This window comes from Sylvia atricapilla, chromosome 19 (assembly GCF_009819655.1).
Source record: "Sylvia atricapilla isolate bSylAtr1 chromosome 19, bSylAtr1.pri, whole genome shotgun sequence".
NCBI lineage: Eukaryota > Metazoa > Chordata > Aves > Passeriformes > Sylviidae > Sylvia > Sylvia atricapilla.
Window position 1 is genome coordinate 9,895,097 of NC_089158.1, and position 9,006 is coordinate 9,904,102.

At 47.1% G+C, this 9,006-nt stretch overlaps 1 protein-coding gene across 9 annotated transcripts in view; it reads right to left on the reverse strand.

The window, feature by feature from the left end:
- Window positions 1-8,749, reverse strand: part of STRBP (spermatid perinuclear RNA binding protein) — a 73,394-nt gene extending 64,645 nt beyond the window's left edge. For all 9 annotated transcript variants that reach the window (XM_066332957.1, XM_066332955.1, XM_066332956.1 and 6 more), the window contains exon 1: window positions 8,689-8,749. The gene's annotated coding sequence lies outside the window, so the exon portion shown is untranslated. The remainder of the gene's footprint in view (window positions 1-8,688) is intronic.
- Window positions 8,750-9,006: the final 257 nt, after the last annotated feature.

Below are 9,006 nucleotides of genomic sequence, written 5' to 3' on the forward strand. Positions count from 1 at the left end.
TGGGCTGCTGCTGCACCACTAAAAGCACACTTGGAAGCATCTCAAGGGGAACCAAAACAGAGGCCAGTTACCACCCAACTGCACAGAAAGGGCAGATCCATTTGTAACGTGGCTATTTTAAAACTAATGTACAAGCCGTATTAAGGAACACAAAGTATTTCACCTGTACAATTGGTGAGTTGAAGAACTGTCATTTACTGAAGGATGTTTTTTAAGAATCTGCTGTAATAAATCACAGCACCTCCACAGTCACAGCTTCATCAGTCCCATATTGCAGGAGTTTTCCCGTAAGTCTGCAGTGTTCCTTGGAATCACACTGAAATTTGGCATCAAGCTCAGGCTCCTGACCCACAGCAAAAAGTTAAACAAAATTGCTCGTTTGTTTTTAAAAGGGTCAGGAGGTTCCCAGTTTCTGGCTCCTCAGTGATCTGGGTAGAAGGGAACGTTATCTACAGTCACAACTCATGGACATTCAGTATTCAACCCCTCTGCAAAGAATGGGCTTGATCCCAGACCTGTCAAAGGTGCACTTTGTAAGCTGCTCTCTTTTATTATTTTATTACATAAAGCCACGTCCCCAAAACCAGGTTTTTGGTCAGTAGTTATATAGTAATGACTCCTAACTACGTGCTTTAAAAAATATCCTTTATCTCCTGAGTTAACAAAAGTTACTGAATTCCCCCAAAAGATAAAGCAGACCATATGAATACATTCAATGTAAAAGACAATCTCATTCCCACAGTAATGGTAGGGAAAAAAAAGCATGAAAGCAAAAATATTTTGGTTTGATCTTCATTCCTTTTATCATGAATTATCCAGATAGCACCATGACTATTGTGACTGTAACAGTTGTTATTTCTAAAATATGAACAACTGTGAAATCTGAAGTGGAAAAGTGTCACATAAGTTGCTAAAGTGTAAGCATGCAAAGATGACTTCTGGATCAAATATATTCCTTTGGCTGGCCAGTTTAGAAGGAATAGAGACTGAAGTTCCAGATCATCTTTTACCACAAATTAAAATTTAAAATGTTATTTATATAGCAACTATGAACCCAGTGTCAGGTTCCACAAAATTTGCTAAGACTGAAAATTCAACAAAAATTTTTAAATTGTCGAAAACTCCCCAGTTACAGGAGGTTCTTATGTGCCTCCAAGGTGGGAGTCATGATTCTTTTCTCTTACACAAATTTAGACAACTGTGTTCTCTCTTCAGCCTTCTGGCCATCTGTAGAGATGAGGAGGTGTGTACAGATGTGGGCTCAGAGCAGAACAAGCTACTTCTCTGAGCTCATATTTTTGGCACTCACCAATTTCACCCTCACCCACCAGAAGCAGAGAAGTTATCAGTTTTGTCTCCCCGCCCTTTTCCCAGGATTTGCCTTTCTTCCTGGCTTTTCTAGAAAACACTTGTCACCATATCTACCAGAACACATTTATTACTGGCTTTAAAATAAGAGGTTTTGTGAGACAGGAAAACATTTCAGATCTTTATGGGGGGAACTTCAGACACGAAGAAATGAAATTGTGTGGTAAGTCAGCGGCAGAACCTGAAAAGGGGCCAAATGCTGCCCTAATCAATACTTGCAGGTTAATTGCCAGACATTCTTCACTGGAACACGGTGTTGCTCAGTGCCTGCTGTTGAAGAGTTTCACCCATTTCCAGTTTTGGAAGCGGTGCTCCCAGTTCTCCTACGCCCCATCCCCGCTTACCACACGCTGCAGTTCAGCCCCGGTGATGCTCTTTAAGGTCACCCAAATGGCACAGCTGAGCACTTTAAAGGAACAGATTAAGTCTCTGCATGATTGAAGACTTGGACAGCATGACTGGGTAACCAAAGAAGCCCTAATCTATTTGCCAAGTCCAATTACCTAGCCATGGAATCAAGAGATCATGAAGCATTAGGACATGGAATAACTGCTCACCAAACAGTTTTAGCTCTCTAAAAAAGATGACAGTCACTGAGAGCCTGTGACATGGAAAAGGCATCCTTCAAAGCAGAGGTGGGGAGAAATCAGTTCTTGGACAGTCCCCTTCTCTTCTGTTGAGCTATACCAGCTATCAGAGTAAAGGGGGAGAGATTGGGATTGGAAGAGCAGTAGGAATCCAAATGTTCTGAGTCTCTGTTTCCTGAAATCCCATCAAGTATCCTACTTGGAGATCCACCATACTCCTCATTCACTACGTGTTCCATCCTACCACAGCCCTCAGCTTTGCAGTGCCTGTGTCTCTTCTCCAGTACTTCACTCCCTGGAGTCACAGGCTGTACATCTACAGCTTCCCCTTCTATTCCAGAGTCTTTTCCATTAAAGCAGATCCCCCCAGACTGTCCCATCAGACAGACAGCAATCAGGCAGAGCAGAGGAGGAAAAGTAGAAGAGCACCAGGAAGGTCACAGAGCAAACTCAACTCCCATACCTGGAGAAAAAGAACAAGTTTCCATATGCAAGGAGCTGCCCCTTTCAGCACAGCTGTATCAAAAATAGGAATAAATTACTAAGTCTTCATACTGGAAAATGGCTGTTTTCAGCCAGCCCCAGCATCAGTCACACCTGTCAAAACATCACACAGCTCTCAGCTGGGGAAACCAGCCACGCAGGTTGGGCCACTGCCACCACTGCCACCACGGCCAGGGAATGAGCACCACATAACTACAGCTGTTCTGTGCATTCAGCCTCAAAACTGATCCAACCTTAACACGCCTTACTCAGCACTTCCACATTCACTGATGTCAGTTGTTTTACAGGTGACAAAAACACCTGCAGCCCAGGCCCATGGACCTTCCCCACACACGGTACCACCACTGGACCTTTGCTGATCACGTTTCTACTCTATCAGAAACCCAGCACCAGCTGACTGCCATGGGGCAGCTAATGAAATGCTTTTTATTTCCTTTTCTAATTCAAGTTGTGATTTGTTTGTTGAATGGATCTGTTCATACTGTCCTGACATGTAGTCTCCAGGTGATGTGTTTGGTCCAGCTGGTCAGTATCTTGCTAAGCAAGCTGTAAAAAGACCTTGCAAATCAAACACCTTTATTCAGGTACACACCAGCTGGCAATTTTAAAACATCACCTATTTCAACAAGGGCAGCTAAATTCAGTGGAGTGCAGTATGTCAGCTTGTTTCCTCGCTGAATTTTGTACAGTCTCTTTAGTGGGCGAGATACCACATTGATGATTTCATGTTAGCTCATTTTATGAAGAAAAGATACCATGTTTATGGAGAGGGTTAAATTGGGACCCTTGCTTTGGCTGCTACGTCCTAACAAATGAAAAAGCCCTGCAACAAGTGAAGACAATTTTATGCCTCCTTACAAGTTTAACCATGACTTACCACAATCCTGTTATGGGACCTTATCCCCTGCAAAATACAGACTAAAAAAGATGCATTAATTTCACAATGTCAGTAGAACCATTTTGCCAAAAAACCACATTTTTTGGCAAAATCTTGCTGGAAGGAATCAGTCGCTGTGTGCCCAAAAAGCCCCTGCCCACGGCCTCGGGCCTCCTCAGCCTCTGGAGGGAGTGTTTTGCCAAAGCTCATTCCTGGAAGCACAGAGCAGCTGCACAGAGGTGGTGGGGCTGTGCCAGCCTCTCCACAGGGCAGATCCTGCTGCCTGAGGACTGGGATTAGGGAGCATTTGGTTTAGGGTCATTTAAACTCAGTCCTACAGCTCTGGAGGAACATTTCCCCATGGAACATCATCTCAGGGATTACTAAAGACTCGAGGGCCCAACACTCAAGACACTGTGCCAACACTCCAATCTGCTGTGTTGCCAGTCAAACAAGAAATGTGTTCAGTCAAAGTGCCTTCCCTCCCGAGAATCAGAGGAAAAAGAGAAAACTACAAGGCCCTAAACTCAGCCCCCCATTTTCTGCACCTACCAGGGGGCAATTTCTATGGGGCAACACCAGTTTCTCACCACTGAGTTCATTTACTGCCAAGCCAAATGCCAAGTTCTACTTTAAAATCTAAATGAATTCAGGTTCATAAGATTTCTTCAAGTTCTGTGACATCTCACAGCAACCCACGAGTAAGACTGTTCTTCCCAACCAGACACTCAAACATAACATTTTTCAATAAAGACAATTTAAACTAAATGCACAGAAAGAACAAGCAGCAGCAAAATTTAATTTACTGGCATAGCCACACACACCCCAATTTTATTTTCTTTTTAAGCATACAATTAAGGGTAATTTAATTCCCCTGTGTAGGCATTACATGAAAGAGAAACATTATTGTAAGAAGAGCTCAGTACTGTTGGTACACAAACCTTACGACAGATAAATTAGACCTTAGGAAAACAGCATATAATTTACATTTTGTTATGTCAATCACCAGGAGCATCTTAGGGCTCTGAAATAGCATGCCACACCACAACATAAGGGAACTAATGTAAATCAACACATGTGGCAGTATCACATCACTTTCCACAATCCAAAAGATCCCTAAAATGGATTTCATAAGATTATTCCTCTTCAACATCAACTTACACCTTTAAGTTACCAGCAGGTTATGACAATATTTCACTACAAAAGAGTTATAAAGTTTTGCATAGTCATAGAAAAATCAACATCCATAAGACCACAAGGGCATAAGGTTTACTAATTAATTCCTGGTCTTTATTACTGGAGAAGCCAATGGGCAGATGTGCAGGTGGCTCAGAGAAACAGCAGCCTGCACAGAAAATCTAGCCTTGGGTTAGTCCCAGAGTTGCTGGGTTTAGCAGAGGAGGGACAGCAGCCCAGGGTCATGCTTTACATACCCTTCACTAACTGCAGAACAAATGACATACTCTGAATTTGTTCTGGGCTTCCCCTATAGCCAGCACCTCGTCCACATTCTGACACCACACAGGAAATTAGCAGAAAGGTCAGGATGTGCATTGCACAGCAGAGCTGGGAGCACAAGGCAACAGACCAGCGTGAGGTGGGCTCCAAGAATTCTGTCCCCTCCTATTTCATGATGACTGGAGTAAGATGACCAGAAACATAAGGTAATTTAGCTACTAAATAGTCTAAAAATCCAGAGTGCAAGATGTTTACTAGCTCCTATCATTTGTAAGAATTCCTCTGCAGGTTTTTTTGTTAAGGGACATGAATTGAGGTTTTCAAAGAAGTTAAATAGGAACACTGTCCCTCTGTGAGCTGACACAGAGACAAACTGTGATACTGTTTTCTGTCATCAGTGCTCAGTGAAAAACTTGCACATAAGAAGGAAAAACTACACAAGTGCCAAGAACTGCAGAAGTACAGCTGGAAAAAATATGTATTTGGCCTTGTAGCTTGTATCAATTATTGCTTTTAACAAAGATACCAGCAATGCCTTTCAGGTAAGGCTTCTCCTTCCCTAAACATCAAGTACAAAGTTTCTGTTTGTCAAACCACACTGCAACAAACGTAGTCAAACCATGGTTTCTACAGAAGGGTTTGAGACTTGCATTTTTCTGTTCTTTAAATCTCTTAACAGTTTTTTTTTTTTTTTCATATTGCTTAAAACAGGAATTTTCCTTTTGATTTCCTTACTGCAGCAGCAAAGCAGTCTTCAGGTGCCAGTACTGCTGGGCTACAGCAAATCCAGGACACGGCACCAGCCAAGTGCTCCTCGTGTGGCCCTTGTCAGAAAAGTCCTTCCTCTCCAATACAAAGTAAGTACAGACCCCAAAACGCTGAAGTCTGCTGTTGGCATAGTGAGAGACACCCTAAACCTGCCCTCACCAAAGCTGGAGGTGAGCCCAGAGGTGCAGACTGACCCTCTGCATCCTCACCCTCCCAGCATCTCCCTCAGCAACCAGAACATCCCAGCACCTCCCTCCCACCTGCCCCGAGTGCTCCTCTGCAAAACACACAAACTGCCACTGTCCCACTCTGACACTTCCAGGTGTGTGTACCTCACCCCAGCCCAGAGTTCCATGTTTTAACAGACACTTCACCAGGCACGTTCACGGTGGCTTTTCACACACTCGAAAGCTTGTTAACCAGCCAGAGCCTTTCCCACTCCCCCTTACCAGCCATGGATATGCTCTTCAAAGAGCTCTATTTACATGCCAAGCTACAAAGCAACGTGGAAAAACTGCAGCTTTTATGATTTTACAGTGAGGTTTTTCACAACATGAAGCAGCTTCTTAGACTACTTTTTTTTTTTTACTTTTTTTTTTTAATTCTAAACAAGATATCACAGTTTTTTTTAAAAAAATCTCAGTCCACCCACAGGCTTTTGAGGAACATCAACAGAGGGGCTTCAAAAGAAGAGAGCCCTGTGACCTTAAGCATTGCATTCTGAATGGACATCCATGGAAAAACTGTACAAGTCAGAAACAAGAGTCACCAAAACCCACATATCCACCAGAGTCTAAACTGCTTCTCCCATGTTTAGGTGTGGCATGGCTTGCCTAATGCCATCTTCTGTTGAACCTTTCCAGCTGCCTACTGTCTTCTCATTTACTTCTGAGCCTTTGGTTTGAAATCAGGAATCTGAAAGTCCTTCCAGGACAAGCCACAGAGCCAGGTTTGGTCACCTCCTCAGCAGTACTGACACAGTTACCCCTGGGGCTCTCCACAAGTATTTCTACGTGGAATCTTTCTGCAGTTCCCCAAGAACTCGAGTCCTAGATTTCCACCTCGTATTTAGCCTGTCAACCACACGGAGCAAGAACTGGCACTTTATCAGCATCTTCTATGTGCAGAGATGAAAAATAACTGCCAATAGTTCTGAAGAAGCGAGTCTAGATGAACAGTCCATGCAAATAAAGCCCTTTATAAAACCAGGACTAACCAAACTGGCAAGATTAAAGATTCTCTTCGAACTACAAATGCCAAAGCAGCATCAGACTGGCACCATCAGTGATGAGATTCTGAGGAACAGAGAACTGAAAACATTAAACCCTCTCTGTTAGCAATCCTACCTCCTTCTCCACAACACGAAGCAAAGGAAAATGGTTGGAAAGCTCCAGACAGATGAAAATTATACATGCCAAGAACTTCCAGAGACAAGCCTAACTTCCTAAAAACGACCAGGAATTTAATAGAAGTACAGCCAGCTGCAGTCTGCTGACACAGATTTCTCCTTCCTCTCTACACTGGCAGGAAATAACAACCCAGCTTGTACACCTTCCATGGAAGAGGTGGGCTCGGTAAATTCTTGGAAAACGCTTTTGCTCTTCCAGGAGAACAACGACCTTGAGCAAACACAGGAGTACAGCAGTGCAACCCCTCCAGAGACATGCCAGGCCTTCCTCGCTTCCCATTCCAAAAGTTTGAAGTCCTCCCCTCCAAGCAGCCAGCACTGCTCCATACTCCTTCCTTCCTTCCTCTCTGCCACCACTGCTGCTTCCTTTGGGTCCCAGAAATGGTTACCATGTCCTCAGAAATCACACCAAACTAGACCAAGTTTGAAAACGGTTCTTCTCCATTCTTTCTAAAGGCGTTAAAGTATTCTGCATGAATGGAGGAATTATTTTAATTTTCTGTCTTTACCCTAGAAGGCCAGGCTTCAAATGCTTGCTAGAACACAAGTATTTTAATTTAAGTTAAATAGCCCAGCTATTTTAATTAACTTACAGTTTCATAAACATTTTTTGGAACTGGAGATCTGTGATATTCTTCACGTTAATCCCCACTTAAATCTTTCTGTGCTTTAACATTTAACATTTCTGAGTTGTCACAACAAAGTACAATAAAACTTTCAAACACTGTTAACAAACCAGAGGACACAGATATAGAAAAAAATTAATTCCAGTGTATCTAGGACCCCTCACATTCTAATTTTTCTCTTCGGCCATACCCTGTGCAGGAGCTGCTTGGAATGCTCACTCTCTTCTTTCTGTAAATCACAAGGCACCATTTTCAGAGCCACGTAAATAAATAATAAGACATTTAGCCAGATAATGCATATTTCCACTTTGACTCAAAACTCAAGTTTTGCTCTACTCAGTGGCAGGCATGTGACTCCCTGATTATCCCTTCCACGCTCTCGCTTCCAGAAGGAATAGTGGGTTAATGATTACAAAATCCAGTGCAGAGCAAATACAGAATGAAAGACGGGAGGAAACCCAAACAAACCGCGGACCACAACACTGATGGCGAGCTCGGAGCCCGGAGGGACCCTGCTGCCCCGCGGGCGCGGAGGGCACCGCACGGACCGCACCGGAGCCAACTCCGGGCCGAGCCCCGGCGGGAGCCGCCCAGCCCGCACCTGGCCGAGAGCGCCCGGGGACACCGCGCACAGCGGCGAGGCTGCGCCCCGGCCCCGCCGCCACCTGCGCGCCCCGCCGACAGGTAACGCGCCCCGCCGACAGGTGCGCTCCCCGCGAGCAGGTAACGCGCCCCGCCGACAGGTAACGCGCCCCGCCGACAGGTAACGCGCCCCGCCGACAGGTAACGCGCCCCGCGAGCAGGTAACGCGCCCCGCGAGCAGGTAACGCGCCCCGCAGCCGGCCCAGGGGCGGCCGCCCGCGCACGGCGCCGCCGAGCCCCGCACCCGCCCGCGGCCCCGCCGGGAGCGGAGCCCCCCCGGCCCCACCGCGCCCCTCCGCGCGCGCAGCAGCGCCCCCCTCCCGCGCCGCTCCCCGCGTCCTGCCCTTGCCTCCTGCCCGCAGTGCCCGGTGCAGTGGGAGGAGCGGCGCCCGGGGACGGGCCGCCCGCCGCCGCCGCCCCGACCCCTCCCCGGCCGGCCGCCCGCCTCACCCCGCTCGGCGCCGGCCCCGGCGCTGCCCCGCGGCCCCGTCCCGGCTGCGCGGCCCCGTCCCGGCTGCGCGGCCCCGTCCCGGCTGCGCGGCCCCGTCCGGCTGCTCCGGCTCCGCAGCGCCGAGCGGGGCTGCGCACGTGACCGCGCCCCGCGCCCCCATAGGCTGCGGCTGCCGGGCAACGCGCGCCCGCCCCTTCCCTGCACCTGAGAGCGCCCTACGCCGGCTGCGTACGCCGCCCTGCGCCGGCTCCGTAGCGCCGCGCGCCCGCCCGTTTCCTGCAGGCCGGCGCGGCCTTACGGAATCGGCGTAGGGCGGC